Below are 17,815 nucleotides of genomic sequence, written 5' to 3'. Positions count from 1 at the left end.
CCAGGTCAGTGAATGGGCCCAGGTAAGAGAATGGGCCCAGGTAAGGGAATGGGGTCAGGGAAGGGAATGGGCCCAGGTTAGGGAATGGGCCCAGGTAAGGGAATCGGCCCAGGTAAGGGAATGGGGCCAGGTTAGGGTATCGGCCCAGGTAAGGGAATGGGACCAGTTAAGGGAATCAGCCCAGGTAAGGGAATGGGCCCAGGTTAGGGAATTGGCCCAGGTAAGGGAATGGGCCCAGGTTAGGGAATCGGCCCAGGTAAGTGAATGGGCCCAGGTTAGGGAATGGGCCCAGGTAAAGGAAGCGGCCCAGGTAAGGGAATGGGCCCAGGTAAGAGAATGGGCTCAGGTAAGGGAATGGGCCCAGGTAAGGGAATCGGCCCAGTTAAGGGAATCGGTGCAGGTAACGGAATGGGCCCAGGTTAGGGAACGGGCCCAGGTAAGGGAATCGGGGCAGGTAAGGGAATGGGCCCAGGTAAGAGAATGTGCCCAGGTAAGGGAATGGGCTCAGGTACCGGAATGGGGCCAGGTAAGGGAATGAGCCCAGGTAAGGGAATGGGCCCAGGTAAGGGAATGGGTCCAGGTAAGGCAATCGGACCTGGTATGGGAATGGGCTCAGATAAGGGAATGGGCCCAGGTAATGAATCGGCCCAGGTAAGGGAATGGGCCCATGTAAGGGAATGGGACCATGTAAGGGAATGGCCCGGTAAGGGAATCAGGACAGGTTAGGGAATGGGCCCAGTTAAGGGAATCGGCCCAGGTAAGGGAATCGGCCCAGTTAAGGGAATCGGTGCAGGTAACGGAATGGGCCCAGGTTAGGGAATGGGCCCAGGTAAGGGAATCGGCCCAGGTAAGGGAATGGGCCCAGGTAAGGGAATGGGCCCAGGTAAGGTAATCGGTACAGGTAAGGGAATGGGACCAGGTTAGGGAATGGGTCCAGGTAAGGGAATCGGCCCAGGTAAGGGGATCGGCCCGGGTAAGGGAATCAGCCCAGGTAAGGGAATGAGCCCAGGTAAGGGAATCGGTGCAGGTAAGGGAATGGGCCCAGGTTGGGGAATGGGCCCAGGTAAGGGAATTGGCCCAGGTAAGGGATTGGGCCCAGGTAAGGGAATGGGCCCAGGTAAGGGAATCGGCCCGGGTATGGAATGGGCCCAGGTAAGGTAATGGGCCCAGGTAAGGGAATGGGCCCAGGTAAGGGAATCGGGACAGATAAGGAAATGGGCCCAGGAAATGGAATCTGCCCAGGTAAGGGAATCGGCCCAGGTAAGGGAATGGGCCCAGGTAAGGGAATCGGCCCGGGTAAGGGAATGGGCCCAGGTAACGGAATCGGCCCAGGTAAGGGAATCAGCCCAGGTAAGGGAATGGGCCCGGGTAAGGGAATAGGCTCAGGTGAGGGAATGGGCCCAGGTAAGGGAATCAGCCCGGGTATGGGAATGGGCTCAGGTAAGGGAATGGGCCCAGGTAATGAATCGGCCCAGGTAAGGGAATGGGCCCAGGAAAAGGAATGGACCCAGGTAAGGGAATGGGCCCAGGTAAGGGAATGGGCCCAGGTAAGGGAATGGGCCCAGGTAATGGAATGGGCCCAGGTAAGGGAATCGGCCCGGGTAAGGGAATGTGCCCAGGTAAGGGAATCGGCCCAGGTAAGGGAATCGGTGCAGGTAACGGAATGGGCCCAGGTTAGGGAATGGGCCCAGGTAAGGGGATCGGCCTGGGTCAGGGTATAGACTCAGGTAACGGAATCGCTACAGGTAAGGGAATGGGACCAGGTCAGGGAATCGGGGCAGGTAAGAGATTGGGCCCATGTAAGGGAATGGGCCCGAGTAAGGGAATCAGCCCAGGTAAGGGAATGAGCCCAGGTAAGGGAATCGGTGCAAGGTAAGGGAATGGGCCCAGGTTAGGGAATGGGCCCAGGAAAGGGAATTGGCCCAGGTAAGGGAATTGGCCCAGGTAACGGAATGGGCCCAGGTAAGGAAATCAGCCCGGCTATGGGAATGGGCCCAGGTAAGTGAATGGGCCCAGGTAAGGGAATGGGCCCAAGTAAGGGAATTGGTGCAGGTAAGGGAATGGGCCCAGGTAAGAGAATGGGCTCAGGTAAGGGAATGGGCCCAGGTAAGGGAATCGCTACAGGTTAGGGAATCGGGGCCCAGGTAAGGGAATCGGGGCAGGTAAGGGAATCGGCCAAGGTAAGAGAATGGGCCCAGGTAAGGGAATGGGCCCAGGTAAGGGAATGGGCCCAGGTAAAGGAATCGGGGCAGCTAAGAGAATGGGCCCAGGCAAGGGAATGGGCCCAGTTAAGGGAATGGGCCCAGGTAAGGGAATCGGGGCAGGTAAGGGAATGGGCCCAGGTAAGAGAATGGGCCCAGGTATGGGAATGGGCCCAGGTAAGGGAATGGGCCCAGGTAAGGGAATCGGGGCAGGTAAGGGAATGGGCCCAGGTAAGAGAATGGGCCCAGGTAAGGGAATGGGCCCAGGTAAGGGAATGGGCCCAGGTAAGGGAATCGGGGCAGGTCAGGGAATGGGCCCAGGTAAGAGAATGGGCCCAGGTAAGGGAATGGGCCCAGGTAAGGGAATGGGCCCAGGTAAGGGAATGGGCCCAGGTAAGGTAATCGGGGTAGGTAAGGGAAAGGGCCCAGGTAAGAGAATGGGCCCAGGTAAGGAAATGGGCCCGGGTAAGGGAATCGGCGAGGGTAAGGGAATGGGCTCAGGTCAGGGAATGGGCCCAGGCAAGGGAATGGGCCCAGGTAAGGGAATCGGGGCAGGTAAGGGAATGGGCCCAGGTAAGAGAATGTGCCCAGGTAAGGGAATGGGCTCAGGTACCGGAATGGGGCCAGGTAAGGGAATAAGCCCAGGTAAGGAAATGGGCCCAGGTAAGGGAATGGGCCCAGGTAAGGGAATGGGTCCAGGTAAGAGAATGGGCCCAGGTAAGGGAATGGGCCCAGGTAAGGTAATCGGGGTAGGTAAGGGAAAGGGCCCAGGTAAGAGAATGGTCCCAGGTAAGGAAATGGGCCCGGGTAAGGGAATCGGCGAGGGTAAGGGAATGGGCTCAGGTCAGGGAATGGGCCCAGGCAAGGGAATGGGCCCAGGTAAGGGAATCGGGGCAGGTAAGGGAATGGGCCCAGGTAAGAGAATGTGCCCAGGTAAGGGAATGGGCTCAGGTACCGGAATGGGGCCAGGTAAGGGAATAAGCCCAGGTAAGGGAATCGGCCCGGGTAAGAGAATGTGCCCAGGTAAGGGAATGGGCTCAGGTACCGGAATGGGGCCAGGTAAGGGAATAAGCCCAGGTAAGGGAATGGGCCCAGGTAAGGGAATGGGCCCAGGTAAGGGAATGGGTCCAGGTAAGAGAATGGGCCCAGGGAAGGGAATCGGCCCGGGTAAGGGAATGGGCTCAGGTAACTGAATGGGCCCAGGTAAGGCAATCGGACCGGGTATGGGAATGGGCTCAGATAAGGGAATGGGCCCAGGTAATGAATCGGCCCAGATAAGGGAATGGGCCCCTGTAAGGGAATGGGACCATGTAAGGGAATGGCAAGGTAAGGGAATCAGGACAGGTTAGGGAATGGGCCCAGGTAAGGGAATCGGCCCAGGTAAGGGAATCGGCCCAGGTCAGGGAATGGGCCCAGGTAAGGGATGGGCCCAGGTAAGGGAATGGGCCCAGGTAAGGGAATGGGCCCAGGTAAGGGAATGGTCCCAGGTAAGAGAATGGGCCCAGGTAAGGGAATGGGCCCGGGTAAGGGAATCGGCCCGGGTAAGGGAATGGGCTCAGGTAAGGGAATGGGCCCAGGTAAGGGAATGGGCCCAGGTAAGGGAATCGGGGCAGGTAAGGGAATGGGCCCAGGTAAGAGAATGTGCCCAGGTAAGGGAATGGGCCCAGGTAAGGGAATGGGGTCAGGTAAGGGAATAGGCCCAGGTTAGAGAATGGGCTCAGGTAAGAGAATGGGCCCAGGGAGGGAATCGGCCCGGGTAAGGGAACGTGCTCAGGTAAGGGAATGGGCCCAGGTAAGGGAATCGGCCCGGGTATGGGAATGGGCTCAGGTAAGGGAATGGGCCCAGGTAATGAAACGGCCCAGGTAAGGGAATGGGCCCAGGTAAGGGAATGGACCCAGGTAAGGGAATGGGCCCAGGTAAGGGAATGGGCCCAGGTAAGGGAATGGGCCCAGGTAAGGGAATGGGCCCAGGTAAGGGAATGGGTCCAGGTAAGAGAATGGGCCCAGGGAAGGGAATCGGCCCGGGTAAGGGAATGGGCTCAGGTAACTGAATGGGCCCAGGTAAGGCAATCGGACCGGGTATGGGAATGGGCTCAGATAAGGGAATGGGCCCAGGTAATGAATCGGCCCAGGTAAGGGAATGGGCCCATGTAAGGGAATGGGACCATGTAAGGGAATGGCAAGGTAAGGGAATCAGGACAGGTTAGGGAATGGGCCCAGGTAAGGGAATCGGCCCAGGTAAGGGAATCGGCCCAGGTCAGGGAATGGGCCCAGGTAAGGGATGGGCCCAGGTAAGGGAATGGGCCCAGGTAAGGGAATGGGCCCAGGTAAGGGAATGGTCCCAGGTAAGAGAATGGTCCCAGGTAAGGAAATGGGCCCGGGTAAGGGAATCGGCGAGGGTAAGGGAATGGACCCAGGTAAGGGAATGGGCCCAGGTAAGGGAATGGGCCCAGGTAAGGGAATGGGCCCAGTTAAGGGAATCGGTGCAGGTAACGGAATGGGCCCAGGAAATGGAATCTGCCCAGGTAAGGGAATCGGCCCAGGTAAGGGAATCGGCCCAGTTAAGGGAATCGGTGCAGGTAACGGAATGGGCCCAGGAAATGGAATCTGCCCAGGTAAGGGAATCGGCCCAGGTAAGGGAATGGGCCCATGTAAGGGAATGGGCCCATGTAAGGGAATGGGACCATGTAAGGGAATGGCAAGGTAAGGGAATCAGGACAGGTTAGGGAATGGGCCCAGGTAAGGGAATCGGCCCAGGTAAGGGAATGGGCCCAGGTAATGAAACGGCCCAGGTAAGGGAATGGGCCCAGGTAAGGGAATGGACCCAGGTAAGGGAATGGGCCCAGGTAAGGGAATGGGCCCAGGTAAGGGAATCGGCCCGGGTATGGAATGGGCCCAGGTAAGGTAATGGGCCCAGGTAAGGGAATGGACCCAGGTAAGGGAATCGGGACAGATAAGGAAATGGGCCCAGGAAATGGAATCTGCCCAGGTAAGGGAATCGGCCCAGGTAAGGGAATGGGCCCAGGTAAGGGAATCGGCCCGGGTAAGGGAATGGGCCCAGGTAACGGAATCGGCCCAGGTAAGGGAATCAGCCCAGGTAAGGGAATGGGCCCGGGTAAGGGAATAGGCTCAGGTGAGGGAATGGGCCCAGGTAAGGGAATCAGCCCGGGTATGGGAATGGGCTCAGGTAAGGGAATGGGCCCAGGTAATGAATCGGCCCAGGTAAGGGAATGGGCCCAGGAAAAGGAATGGACCCAGGTAAGGGAATGGGCCCAGGTAAGGGAATGGGCCCAGGTAAGGGAATGGGCCCAGGTAATGGAATGGGCCCAGGTAAGGGAATCGGCCCGGGTAAGGGAATGTGCCCAGGTAAGGGAATCGGCCCAGGTAAGGGAATCGGTGCAGGTAACGGAATGGGCCCAGGTTAGGGAATGGGCCCAGGTAAGGGGATCGGCCTGGGTCAGGGTATAGACTCAGGTAACGGAATCGCTACAGGTAAGGGAATGGGACCAGGTCAGGGAATCGGGGCAGGTAAGAGATTGGGCCCATGTAAGGGAATGGGCCCGAGTAAGGGAATCAGCCCAGGTAAGGGAATGAGCCCAGGTAAGGGAATCGGTGCAAGGTAAGGGAATGGGCCCAGGTTAGGGAATGGGCCCAGGAAAGGGAATTGGCCCAGGTAAGGGAATTGGCCCAGGTAACGGAATGGGCCCAGGTAAGGAAATCAGCCCGGCTATGGGAATGGGCCCAGGTAAGTGAATGGGCCCAGGTAAGGGAATGGGCCCAAGTAAGGGAATTGGTGCAGGTAAGGGAATGGGCCCAGGTAAGAGAATGGGCTCAGGTAAGGGAATGGGCCCAGGTAAGGGAATCGCTACAGGTTAGGGAATCGGGGCCCAGGTAAGAGAATGGGCCCAGGTATGGGAATGGGCCCAGGTAAGGGAATGGGCCCAGGTAAGGGAATCGGGGCAGGTAAGGGAATGGGCCCAGGTAAGAGAATGGGCCCAGGTAAGGGAATGGGCCCAGGTAAGGGAATGGGCCCAGGTAAGGGAATCGGGGCAGGTCAGGGAATGGGCCCAGGTAACAGAATGGGCCCAGGTAAGGGAATGGGCCCAGGTAAGGGAATGGGCCCAGGTAAGGGAATGGGCCCAGGTAAGGTAATCGGGGTAGGTAAGGGAAAGGGCCCAGGTAAGAGAATGGGCCCAGGTAAGGAAATGGGCCCGGGTAAGGGAATCGGCAAGGGTAAGGGAATGGGCTCAGGTCAGGGAATGGGCCCAGGCAAGGGAATGGGCCCAGGTAAGGGAATCGGGGCAGGTAAGGGAATGGGCCCAGGTAAGAGAATGTGCCCAGGTAAGGGAATGGGCTCAGGTACCGGAATGGGGCCAGGTAAGGGAATAAGCCCAGGTAAGGAAATGGGCCCAGGTAAGGGAATGGGCCCAGGTAAGGGAATGGGTCCAGGTAAGAGAATGGGCCCAGGTAAGGGAATGGGCCCAGGTAAGGTAATCGGGGTAGGTAAGGGAAAGGGCCCAGGTAAGAGAATGGGCCCAGGTAAGGAAATGGGCCCGGGTAAGGGAATCGGCGAGGGTAAGGGAATGGGCTCAGGTCAGGGAATGGGCCCAGGCAAGGGAATGGGCCCAGGTAAGGGAATCGGGGCAGGTAAGGGAATGGGCCCAGGTAAGAGAATGTGCCCAGGTAAGGGAATGGGCTCAGGTACCGGAATGGGGCCAGGTAAGGGAATAAGCCCAGGTAAGGGAATCGGCCCGGGTAAGAGAATGTGCCCAGGTAAGGGAATGGGCTCAGGTACCGGAATGGGGCCAGGTAAGGGAATAAGCCCAGGTAAGGGAATGGGCCCAGGTAAGGGAATGGGCCCAGGTAAGGGAATGGGTCCAGGTAAGAGAATGGGCCCAGGGAAGGGAATCGGCCCGGGTAAGGGAATGGGCTCAGGTAACTGAATGGGCCCAGGTAAGGCAATCGGACCGGGTATGGGAATGGGCTCAGATAAGGGAATGGGCCCAGGTAATGAATCGGCCCAGGTAAGGGAATGGGCCCATGTAAGGGAATGGGACCATGTAAGGGAATGGCAAGGTAAGGGAATCAGGACAGGTTAGGGAATGGGCCCAGGTAAGGGAATCGGCCCAGGTAAGGGAATCGGCCCAGGTCAGGGAATGGGCCCAGGTAAGGGATGGGCCCAGGTAAGGGAATGGGCCCAGGTAAGGGAATGGGCCCAGGTAAGGGAATGGTCCCAGGTAAGAGAATGGGCCCAGGTAAGGGAATGGGCCCGGGTAAGGGAATCGGCCCGGGTAAGGGAATGGGCTCAGGTAAGGGAATGGGCCCAGGTAAGGGAATGGGCCCAGGTAAGGGAATCGGGGCAGGTAAGGGAATGGGCCCAGGTAAGAGAATGTGCCCAGGTAAGGGAATGGGCCCAGGTAAGAGAATGGGCCCAGGTAAGGGAATCGGCCCGGGTATGGGAATGGGCTCAGGTAAGGGAATGGGCCCAGGTAATGAAACGGCCCAGGTAAGGGAATGGGCCCAGGTAAGGGAATGGACCCAGGTAAGGGAATGGGCCCAGGTAAGGGAATGGGCCCAGGTAAGGGAATGGGCCCAGGTAAGGGAATGGGCCCAGGTAAGGGAATGGGTCCAGGTAAGAGAATGGGCCCAGGTAAGGGAATCGGCCCGGGTAAGGGAATGGGCTCAGGTAACTGAATGGGCCCAGGTAAGGCAATCGGACCGGGTATGGGAATGGGCTCAGATAAGGGAATGGGCCCAGGTAATGAATCGGCCCAGGTAAGGGAATGGGCCCATGTAAGGGAATGGGACCATGTAAGGGAATGGCAAGGTAAGGGAATCAGGACAGGTTAGGGAATGGGCCCAGGTAAGGGAATCGGCCCAGGTAAGGGAATCGGCCCAGGTCAGGGAATGGGCCCAGGTAAGGGATGGGCCCAGGTAAGGGAATGGGCCCAGGTAAGGGAATGGGCCCAGGTAAGGGAATGGTCCCAGGTAAGAGAATGGTCCCAGGTAAGGAAATGGGCCCGGGTAAGGGAATCGGCGAGGGTAAGGGAATGGACCCAGGTAAGGGAATGGGCCCAGGTAAGGGAATGGGCCCAGGTAAGGGAATGGGCCCAGTTAAGGGAATCGGTGCAGGTAACGGAATGGGCCCAGCAAATGGAATCTGCCCAGGTAAGGGAATCGGCCCAGGTAAGGGAATCGGCCCAGTTAAGGGAATCGGTGCAGGTAACGGAATGGGCCCAGGAAATGGAATCTGCCCAGGTAAGGGAATCGGCCCAGGTAAGGGAATGGGCCCATGTAAGGGAATGGGCCCATGTAAGGGAATGGGACCATGTAAGGGAATGGCAAGGTAAGGGAATCAGGACAGGTTAGGGAATGGGCCCAGGTAAGGGAATCGGCCCAGGTAAGGGAATGGGCCCAGGTAATGAAACGGCCCAGGTAAGGGAATGGGCCCAGGTAAGGGAATGGACCCAGGTAAGGGAATGGGCCCAGGTAAGGGAATGGGCCCAGGTAAGGGAATGGGCCCAGGTAAGGGAATAGGCCCAGGTAAAGGAATGGGCCCAGGTAAGGGAATGGGTCCAGGTAAGAGAATGGGCCCAGGTAAGGGAATGGGCCCAGGTAAGGTAATCGGGGTAGGTAAGGGAAAGGGCCCAGGTAAGAGAGTGGTCCCAGGTAAGGAAATGGGCCCGGGTAAGGGAATCGGCGAGGGTAAGGGAATGGGCTCAGGTCAGGGAATGGGCCCAGGCAAGGGAATGGGCCCAGGTAAGGGAATCGGGGCAGGTAAGGGAATGGGCCCAGGTAAGAGAATGTGCCCAGGTAAGGGAATGGGCTCAGGTACCGGAATGGGGCCAGGTAAGGGAATAAGCCCAGGTAAGGGAATCGGTCCGGGTAAGAGAATGTGCCCAGGTAAGGGAATGGGCTCAGGTACCGGAATGGGGCCAGGTAAGGGAATAAGCCCAGGTAAGGGAATGGGCCCAGGTAAGGGAATGGGCCCAGGTAAGGGAATGGGTCCAGGTAAGAGAATGGGCCCAGGGAAGGGAATCGGCCCGGGTAAGGGAATGGGCTCAGGTAACTGAATGGGCCCAGGTAAGGCAATCGGACCGGGTATGGGAATGGGCTCAGATAAGGGAATGGGCCCAGGTAATGAATCGGCCCAGGTAAGGGAATGGGCCCATGTAAGGGAATGGGACCATGTAAGGGAATGGCAAGGTAAGGGAATCAGGACAGGTTAGGGAATGGGCCCAGGTAAGGGAATCGGCCCAGGTAAGGGAATCGGCCCAGGTCAGGGAATGGGCCCAGGTAAGGGATGGGCCCAGGTAAGGGAATGGGCCCAGGTAAGGGAATGGGCCCAGGTAAGGGAATGGTCCCAGGTAAGAGAATGGGCCCAGGTAAGGGAATGGGCCCGGGTAAGGGAATCGGCCCGGGTAAGGGAATGGGCTCAGGTAAGGGAATGGGCCCAGGTAAGGGAATGGGCCCAGGTAAGGGAATCGGGGCAGGTAAGGGAATGGGCCCAGGTAAGAGAATGTGCCCAGGTAAGGGAATGGGCCCAGGTAAGGGAATGGGGTCAGGTAAGGGAATAGGCCCAGGTTAGAGAATGGGCTCAGGTAAGAGAATGGGCCCAGGGAGGGAATCGGCCCGGGTAAGGGAACGTGCTCAGGTAAGGGAATGGGCCCAGGTAAGGGAATCGGCCCGGGTATGGGAATGGGCTCAGGTAAGGGAATGGGCCCAGGTAATGAAACGGCCCAGGTAAGGGAATGGGCCCAGGTAAGGGAATGGACCCAGGTAAGGGAATGGGCCCAGGTAAGGGAATGGGCCCAGGTAAGGGAATGGGCCCAGGTAAGGGAATGGGCCCAGGTAAGAGAATGGGCCCAGGGAAGGGAATCGGCCCGGGTAAGGGAATGGGCTCAGGTAACTGAATGGGCCCAGGTAAGGCAATCGGACCGGGTATGGGAATGGGCTCAGATAAGGGAATGGGCCCAGGTAATGAATCGGCCCAGGTAAGGGAATGGGCCCATGTAAGGGAATGGGACCATGTAAGGGAATGGCAAGGTAAGGGAATCAGGACAGGTTAGGGAATGGGCCCAGGTAAGGGAATCGGCCCAGGTAAGGGAATCGGCCCAGGTCAGGGAATGGGCCCAGGTAAGGGATGGGCCCAGGTAAGGGAATGGGCCCAGGTAAGGGAATGGGCCCAGGTAAGGGAATGGTCCCAGGTAAGAGAATGGTCCCAGGTAAGGAAATGGGCCCGGGTAAGGGAATCGGCGAGGGTAAGGGAATGGACCCAGGTAAGGGAATGGGCCCAGGTAAGGGAATGGGCCCAGGTAAGGGAATGGGCCCAGTTAAGGGAATCGGTGCAGGTAACGGAATGGGCCCAGCAAATGGAATCTGCCCAGGTAAGGGAATCGGCCCAGGTAAGGGAATCGGCCCAGTTAAGGGAATCGGTGCAGGTAACGGAATGGGCCCAGGAAATGGAATCTGCCCAGGTAAGGGAATCGGCCCAGGTAAGGGAATGGGCCCATGTAAGGGAATGGGCCCATGTAAGGGAATGGGACCATGTAAGGGAATGGCAAGGTAAGGGAATCAGGACAGGTTAGGGAATGGGCCCAGGTAAGGGAATCGGCTCAGGTAAGGGAATGGGCCCAGGTAAGGGAATGGACCCAGGTAAGGGAATGGGCCCAGGTAAGGGAATGGGCCCAGGTAAGGGAATGGGCCCAGGTAAGGGAATAGGCCCAGGTAAGGGAATGGGCCCAGGTAAGGGAATCGGCCCAGTTAACGGAATCGGTGCAGGTAACGGAATGGGCCCAGGAAATGGAATCTGCCCAGGTAAGGGAATCGGCCCAGGTAAGGGAATGGGCCCAGGTAAGGGAATCGGCCCGGGTAAGGGAATCGGCCCAGGTAACGGAATCGGCCCAGGTAAGGGAATCAGCCCAGGTAAGGGAATGGGCCTGGGTAAGGGAATGGGCTCAGGTGAGGGAATGGGCCCAGGTAAGGGAATCAGCCCGGGTATGGGAATGGGCTCAGGTAAGGGAATGGGCCCAGGTAATGAATCGGCCCAGGTAAGGGAATGGGCCCAGGTAATGGAATGGACCCAGGTAAGGGAATGGGCCCAGGCAAGGGAATGGGCCCAGGTAAGGGAATGTGCTCAGGTAAGGGAATGGGCCCAGGTTAGGGAATGGGCCCAGGTAAGGGAATGGGCCCAGGTTAGGGAATCGGCCCAGGTCAGTGAATGGGCCCAGGTAAGAGAATGGGCCCAGGTAAGGGAATGGGGTCAGGGAAGGGAATGGGCCCAGGTTAGGGAATGGGCCCAGGTAAGGGAATCGGCCCAGGTAATGGAATGGGGCCAGGTTAGGGTATCGGCCCAGGTAAGGGAATGGGACCAGTTAAGGGAATCAGCCCAGGTAAGGGAATGGGCCCAGGTTAGGGAATTGGCCCAGGTAAGGGAATGGGCCCAGGTTAGGGAATCGGCCCAGGTAAGTGAATGGGCCCAGGTTAGGGAATGGGCCCAGGTAAAGGAAGCGGCCCAGGTAAGGGAATGGGCCCAGGTAAGAGAATGGGCTCAGGTAAGGGAATGGGCCCAGGTAAGGGAATCGGCCCAGTTAAGGGAATCGGTGCAGGTAACGGAATGGGCCCAGGTTAGGGAACGGGCCCAGGTAAGGGAATCGGGGCAGGTAAGGGAATGGGCCCAGGTAAGAGAATGTGCCCAGGTAAGGGAATGGGCTCAGGTACCGGAATGGGGCCAGGTAAGGGAATGAGCCCAGGTAAGGGAATGGGCCCAGGTAAGGGAATGGGTCCAGGTAAGAGAATGGGCCCAGGGAAGGGAATCGGCCCGGGTAAGGGAATGGGCTCAGGTAACTGAATGGGCCCAGGTAAGGCAATCGGACCGGGTATGGGAATGGACTCAGATAAGGGAATGGGCCCAGGTAATGAATCGGCCCAGGTAAGGGAATGGGCCCATGTAAGGGAATGGGACCATGTAAGGGAATGGCCCGGTAAGGGAATCAGGACAGGTTAGGGAATGGGCCCAGGTAAGGGAATCGGCCCAGGTAAGGGAATCGGCCCAGGTCAGGGAATGGGCCCAGGTAAGGGAATGGGCCCAGGTAAGGGAATGGGCCCAGGTAAGAGAATGGGCCCAGGTAAGAGAATGGGCCCAGGTAAGGGAATGGGCCCGGGTAAGGGAATCGGCCCAGGTAAGCGAATGGGCTCAGGTAAGGGAATGGGCCCAGGTAAGGGAATGGGCCCAGGTAAGGGAATCGGGGCAGGTAAGGGAATGGGTCCAGGTAAGAGAATGTGCCCAGGTAAGGGAATGGGCCCAGGTAAGGGAATGGGGCCAGGTAAGGGAATAGGCCCAGGTAAGGGAATGGGCTCAGGTAAGAGAATGGGCCCAGGGAGGGAATCGGCCCGGGTAAGGGAACGTGCTCAGGTAAGGGAATGGGCCCAGGTAAGGGAATCGGCCCAGGTAAGGGAATCGGCCCAGGTCAGGGAATGGGCCCAGGTAATTGATGGGCCCAGGTAAGGGAATGGGCCCAGGTAAGGGAATGGGCCCAGGTAAGGTAATCGGTACAGGTAAGGGAATGGGACCAGGTTAGGGAATGGGTCCAGGTAAGGGAATCGGCCCATGTAAGGGGATCGGCCCGGGTAAGGGAATCAGCCCAGGTAAGGGAATGAGCCCAGGTAAGGGAATCGGTGCAGGTAAGGGAATGGGCCCAGGTTGGGGAATGGGCCCAGGTAAGGAAATTGGCCCAGGTAAGGGATTGGTCCCAGGTAAGGGAATGGGCCCGGGTAAGGGAATCGGTCCGGGTATGGAATGGGCCCAGGTAAGGGAATGGGCCCAGGTAAGGGAAAGGGCCCAGGTAAGGGAATCGGGACAGATAAGGAAATGGGCCCAGGTAAGGGAATCGGCCCAGGTCAGGGAATGGGCTCAGGTACCGGAATGGGGCCAGGTAAGGGAATCGGCCCAGGTAAGGGAATCGGCCCAGGTCAGGGAATGGGCTCAGGTAAGGGAATCGGGGCAGGTAAGGGAATGGGCCCAGGTAAGAGAATGTGCCCAGGTAAGGGAATGGGCCCAGGTAAGGGAATGGGGTCAGGTAAGGGAATAGGCCCAGGTTAGAGAATGGGCTCAGGTAAGAGAATGGGCCCAGGGAGGGAATCGGCCCGGGTAAGGGAACGTGCTCAGGTAAGGGAATGGGCCCAGGTAAGGGAAAGGGCCCAGGTAAGGGAATCGGTGCAGGTAACGGAATGGGCCCAGGTTAGGGAATGGGCCCAGGTAAGGGAATCGGCCCAGGTAAGGGAATGGGCCCAGGTAAGGTAATCGGTACAGGTAAGGGAATGGGACCAGGTTAGGGAATGGGTCCAGGTAAGGGAATGGGCCCAGGTAAGGGAATGGGCCCAGGTAAGAGAATGGGCCCAGGTAAGGGAATGGGCCCGGGTAAGGGAATCGGCCCGGGTAAGGGAATGGGCTCAGGTAAGGGAATGGGCCCAGGTAAGGGAATGTGCCCAGGTAAGGGAATGGGCCCAGGTAAGGGAATGGGGTCAGGTAAGGGAATAGGCCCAGGTTAGAGAATGGGCTCAGGTAAGAGAATGGGCCCAGGGAGGGAATCGGCCCGGGTAAGGGAACGTGCTCAGGTAAGGGAATGGGCCCACGTAAGGGAATCGGCCCGGGTATGGGAATGGGCTCAGGTAAGGGAATGGGCCCAGGTAATGAAACGGCCCAGGTAAGGGAATGGGCCCAGGTAAGGGAATGGACCCAGGTAACGGAATGGGCCCAGGTAAGGGAATGGGCCCAGGTAAGGGAATGGGCCCAGGTAAGGGAATGGGCACAGGTAAGGGAATAGGCCCAGGTAAGGGAATGGGCCCAGGTAAGGGAATCGGCCCAGTTGAGGGAATCGGTGCAGGTAACGGAATGGGCCCAGGAAATGGAATCTGCCCAGGTAAGGGAATCGGCCCAGGTAAGGGAATGGGCCCAGGTAAGGGAATCGGCCCGGGTAAGGGAATGGGCCCAGGTAACGGAATCGGCCCAGGTAAGGGAATCAGCCCAGGTAAGGGAATGGGCCCGGGTAAGGGAATGGGCTCAGGTGAGGGAATGGGCCCAGGTAAGGGAATCAGCCCGGGTATGGGAATGGGCTCAGGTAAGGGAATGGGCCCAGGTAATGAATCGGCCCAGGTAAGGGAATGGGCCCAGGTAATGGAATGGACCCAGGTAAGGGAATGGGCCCAGGCAAGGGAATGGGCCCAGGTAAGGGAATGTGCTCAGGTAAGGGAATGGGCCCAGGTTAGGGAATGGGCCCAGGTAAGGGAATGGGCCCAGGTTCGGGAATCGGCCCAGGTCAGTGAATGGGCCCAGGTAAGAGAATGGGCCCAGGTAAGGGAATGGGGTCAGGGAAGGGAATGTGCCCAGGTTAGGGAATGGGCCCAGGTAAGGGAATCGGCCCAGGTAAGGGAATGGGGCCAGGTTAGGGTATCGGCCCAGGTAAGGGAATGGGACCAGTTAAGGGAATCAGCCCAGGTAAGGGAATGGGCCCAGGTTAGGGAATTGGCCCAGGTAAGGGAATGCGCCCAGGTTAGGGAATCGGCCCAGGTAAGTGAATGGGCCCAGGTTAGGGAATGGGCCCAGGTAAAGGAAGCGGCCCAGGTAAGGGAATGGGCCCAGGTAAGAGAATGGGCTCAGGTAAGGGAATGGGCCCAGGTAAGGGAATCGGCCCAGTTAAGGGAATCGGTGCTGGTAACGGAATGGGCCCTGGTTAGGGAACGGGCCCAGGTAAGGGAATCGGGGCAGGTAAGGGAATGGGCCCAGGTAAGAGAATGTGCCCAGGTAAGGGAATGGGCTCAGGTACCGGAATGGGGCCAGGTAAGGGAATGAGCCCAGGTAAGGGAATGGGCCCAGGTAAGGGAATGGGTCCAGGTAAGAGAATGGGCCCAGGGAAGGGAATCGGCCCGGGTAAGGGAATGGGCTCAGGTAACTGAATGGGCCCAGGTAAGGCAATCGGACCGGGTATGGGAATGGGCCCAGGTAAGGGAATGGGCCCAGGTAATGAATCGGCCCAGGTAAGGGAATGGGCCCATGTAAGGGAATGGGACCATGTAAGGGAATGGCAAGGTAAGGGAATCAGGACAGGTTAGGGAATGGGCCCAGGTAAGGGAATCGGCCCAGGTAAGGGAATCGGCCCAGGTCAGGGAATGTGCCCAGGTAAGGGATGGGCCCAGGTAAGGGAATGGGCCCAGGTAAGGGAATGGGCCCAGGTAAGGGAATGGTCCCAGGTAAGAGAATGGGCCCAGGTAAGGGAATGGGCCCGGGTAAGGGAATCGGCCCGGGTAAGGGAATGGGCTCAGGTAAGGGAATGGGCCCAGGTAAGGGAATGGGCCCAGGTAAGGGAATCGGGGCAGGTAAGGGAATGGGCCCAGGTAAGAGAATGTGCCCAGGTAAGGGAATGGGCCCAGGTAAGGGAATGGGGTCAGGTAAGGGAATAGGCCCAGGTTAGAGAATGGGCTCAGGTAAGAGAATGGGCCCAGGGAGGGAATCGGCCCGGGTAAGGGAACGTGCTCAGGTAAGGGAATGGGCCCAGGTAAGGGAATCGGCCCGGGTATGGGAATGGGCTCAGGTAAGGGAATGGGCCCAGGTAATGAAACGGCCCAGGTAAGGGAATGGGCCCAGGTAAGGGAATGGACCCAGGTAAGGGAATGGGCCCAGGTAAGGGAATGGGCCCAGGTAAGGGAATGGGCCCAGGTAAGGGAATGGGCCCAGGTAAGGGAATGGGCCCAGGTAAGGGAATGGGTCCAGGTAAGAGAATGGGCCCAGGGAAGGGAATCGGCCCGGGTAAGGGAATGGGCTCAGGTAACTGAATGGGCCCAGGTAAGGCAATCGGACCGGGTATGGGAATGGGCTCAGATAAGGGAATGGGCCCAGGTAATGAATCGGCCCAGGTAAGGGAATGGGCCCATGTAAGGGAATGGGACCATGTAAGGGAATGGCAAGGTAAGGGAATCAGGACAGGTTAGGGAATGGGCCCAGGTAAGGGAATCGGCCCAGGTAAGGGAATCGGCCCAGGTCAGGGAATGGGCCCAGGTAAGGGATGGGCCCAGGTAAGGGAATGGGCCCAGGTAAGGGAATGGGCCCAGGTAAGGGAATGGTCCCAGGTAAGAGAATGGTCCCAGGTAAGGAAATGGGCCCGGGTAAGGGAATCGGCGAGGGTAAGGGAATGGACCCAGGTAAGGGAATGGGCCCAGGTAAGGGAATGGGCCCAGGTAAGGGAATGGGCCCAGTTAAGGGAATCGGTGCAGGTAACGGAATGGGCGCAGGAAATGGAATCTGCCCAGGTAAGGGAATCGGCCCAGGTAAGGGAATCGGCCCAGTTAAGGGAATCGGTGCAGGTAACGGAATGGGCCCAGGAAATGGAATCTGCCCAGGTAAGGGAATCGGCCCAGGTAAGGGAATGGGCCCATGTAAGGGAATGGGCCCATGTAAGGGAATGGGACCATGTAAGGGAATGGCAAGGTAAGGGAATCAGGACAGGTTAGGGAATGGGCCCAGGTAAGGGAATCGGCCCAGGTAAGGGAATGGGCCCAGGTAATGAAACGGCCCAGGTAAGGGAATAGGCCCAGGTAAGGGAATGGACCCAGGTAAGGGAATGGGCCCAGGTAAGGGAATGGGCCCAGGTAAGGGAATAGGCCCAGGTAAGGGAATGGGCCCAGGTAAGGGAATCGGCCCAGTTAAGGGAATCGGTGCAGGTAACGGAATGGGCCCAGGAAATGGAATCTGCCCAGGTAAGGGAATCGGCCCAGGTAAGGGAATGGGCCCAGGTAAGGGAATCGGCCCGGGTAAGGGAATGGACCCAGGTAACGGAATCGGCCCAGGTAAGGGAATCAGCCCAGGTAAGGGAATGGGCCTGGGTAAGGGAATGGGCTCAGGTGAGGGAATGGGCCCAGGTAAGGGAATCAGCCCGGGTATGGGAATGGGCTCAGGTAAGGGAATGGGCCCAGGTAATGAATCGGCCCAGGTAAGGGAATGGGCCCAGGTAATGGAATGGACCCAGGTAAGGGAATGGGCCCAGGCAAGGGAATGGGCCCAGGTAAGGGAATGTGCTCAGGTAAGGGAATGGGCCCAGGTTAGGGAATGGGCCCAGGTAAGGGAATGGGCCCAGGTTAGGGAATCGGCCCAGGTCAGTGAATGGGCCCAGGTAAGAGAATGGGCCCAGGTAAGGGAATGGGGTCAGGGAAGGGAATGGGCCCAGGTTAGGGAGTGGGCCGAGGTAAGGGAATCGGCCCAGGTAAGGGAATGGGGCCAGGTTAGGGTATCGGCCCAGGTAAGGGAATGGGACCAGTTAAGGGAATCAGCCCAGGTAAGGGAATGGGCCCAGGTTAGGGAATTGGCCCAGGTAAGGGAATGGGCCCAGGTTAGGGAATCGGCCCAGGTAAGTGAATGGACCCAGGTTAGGGAATGGGCCCAGGTAAAGGAAGCGGCCCAGGTAAGGGAATGGGCCCAGGTAAGAGAATGGGCTCAGGTAAGGGAATGGGCCCAGGTAAGGGAATCGGCCCAGTTAAGGGAATCGGTGCAGGTAACGGAATGGGCCCAGGTTAGGGAACGGGCCCAGGTAAGGGAATCGGGGCAGGTAAGGGAATGGGCCCAG

This window comes from Pristiophorus japonicus, unplaced genomic scaffold, assembly GCF_044704955.1.
Source record: "Pristiophorus japonicus isolate sPriJap1 unplaced genomic scaffold, sPriJap1.hap1 HAP1_SCAFFOLD_304, whole genome shotgun sequence".
Classification (NCBI taxonomy): domain Eukaryota; kingdom Metazoa; phylum Chordata; class Chondrichthyes; family Pristiophoridae; genus Pristiophorus; species Pristiophorus japonicus.
The sequence above is the reverse complement of the archived record's forward strand: the minus strand, read 5'-3'. Positions refer to the sequence as shown.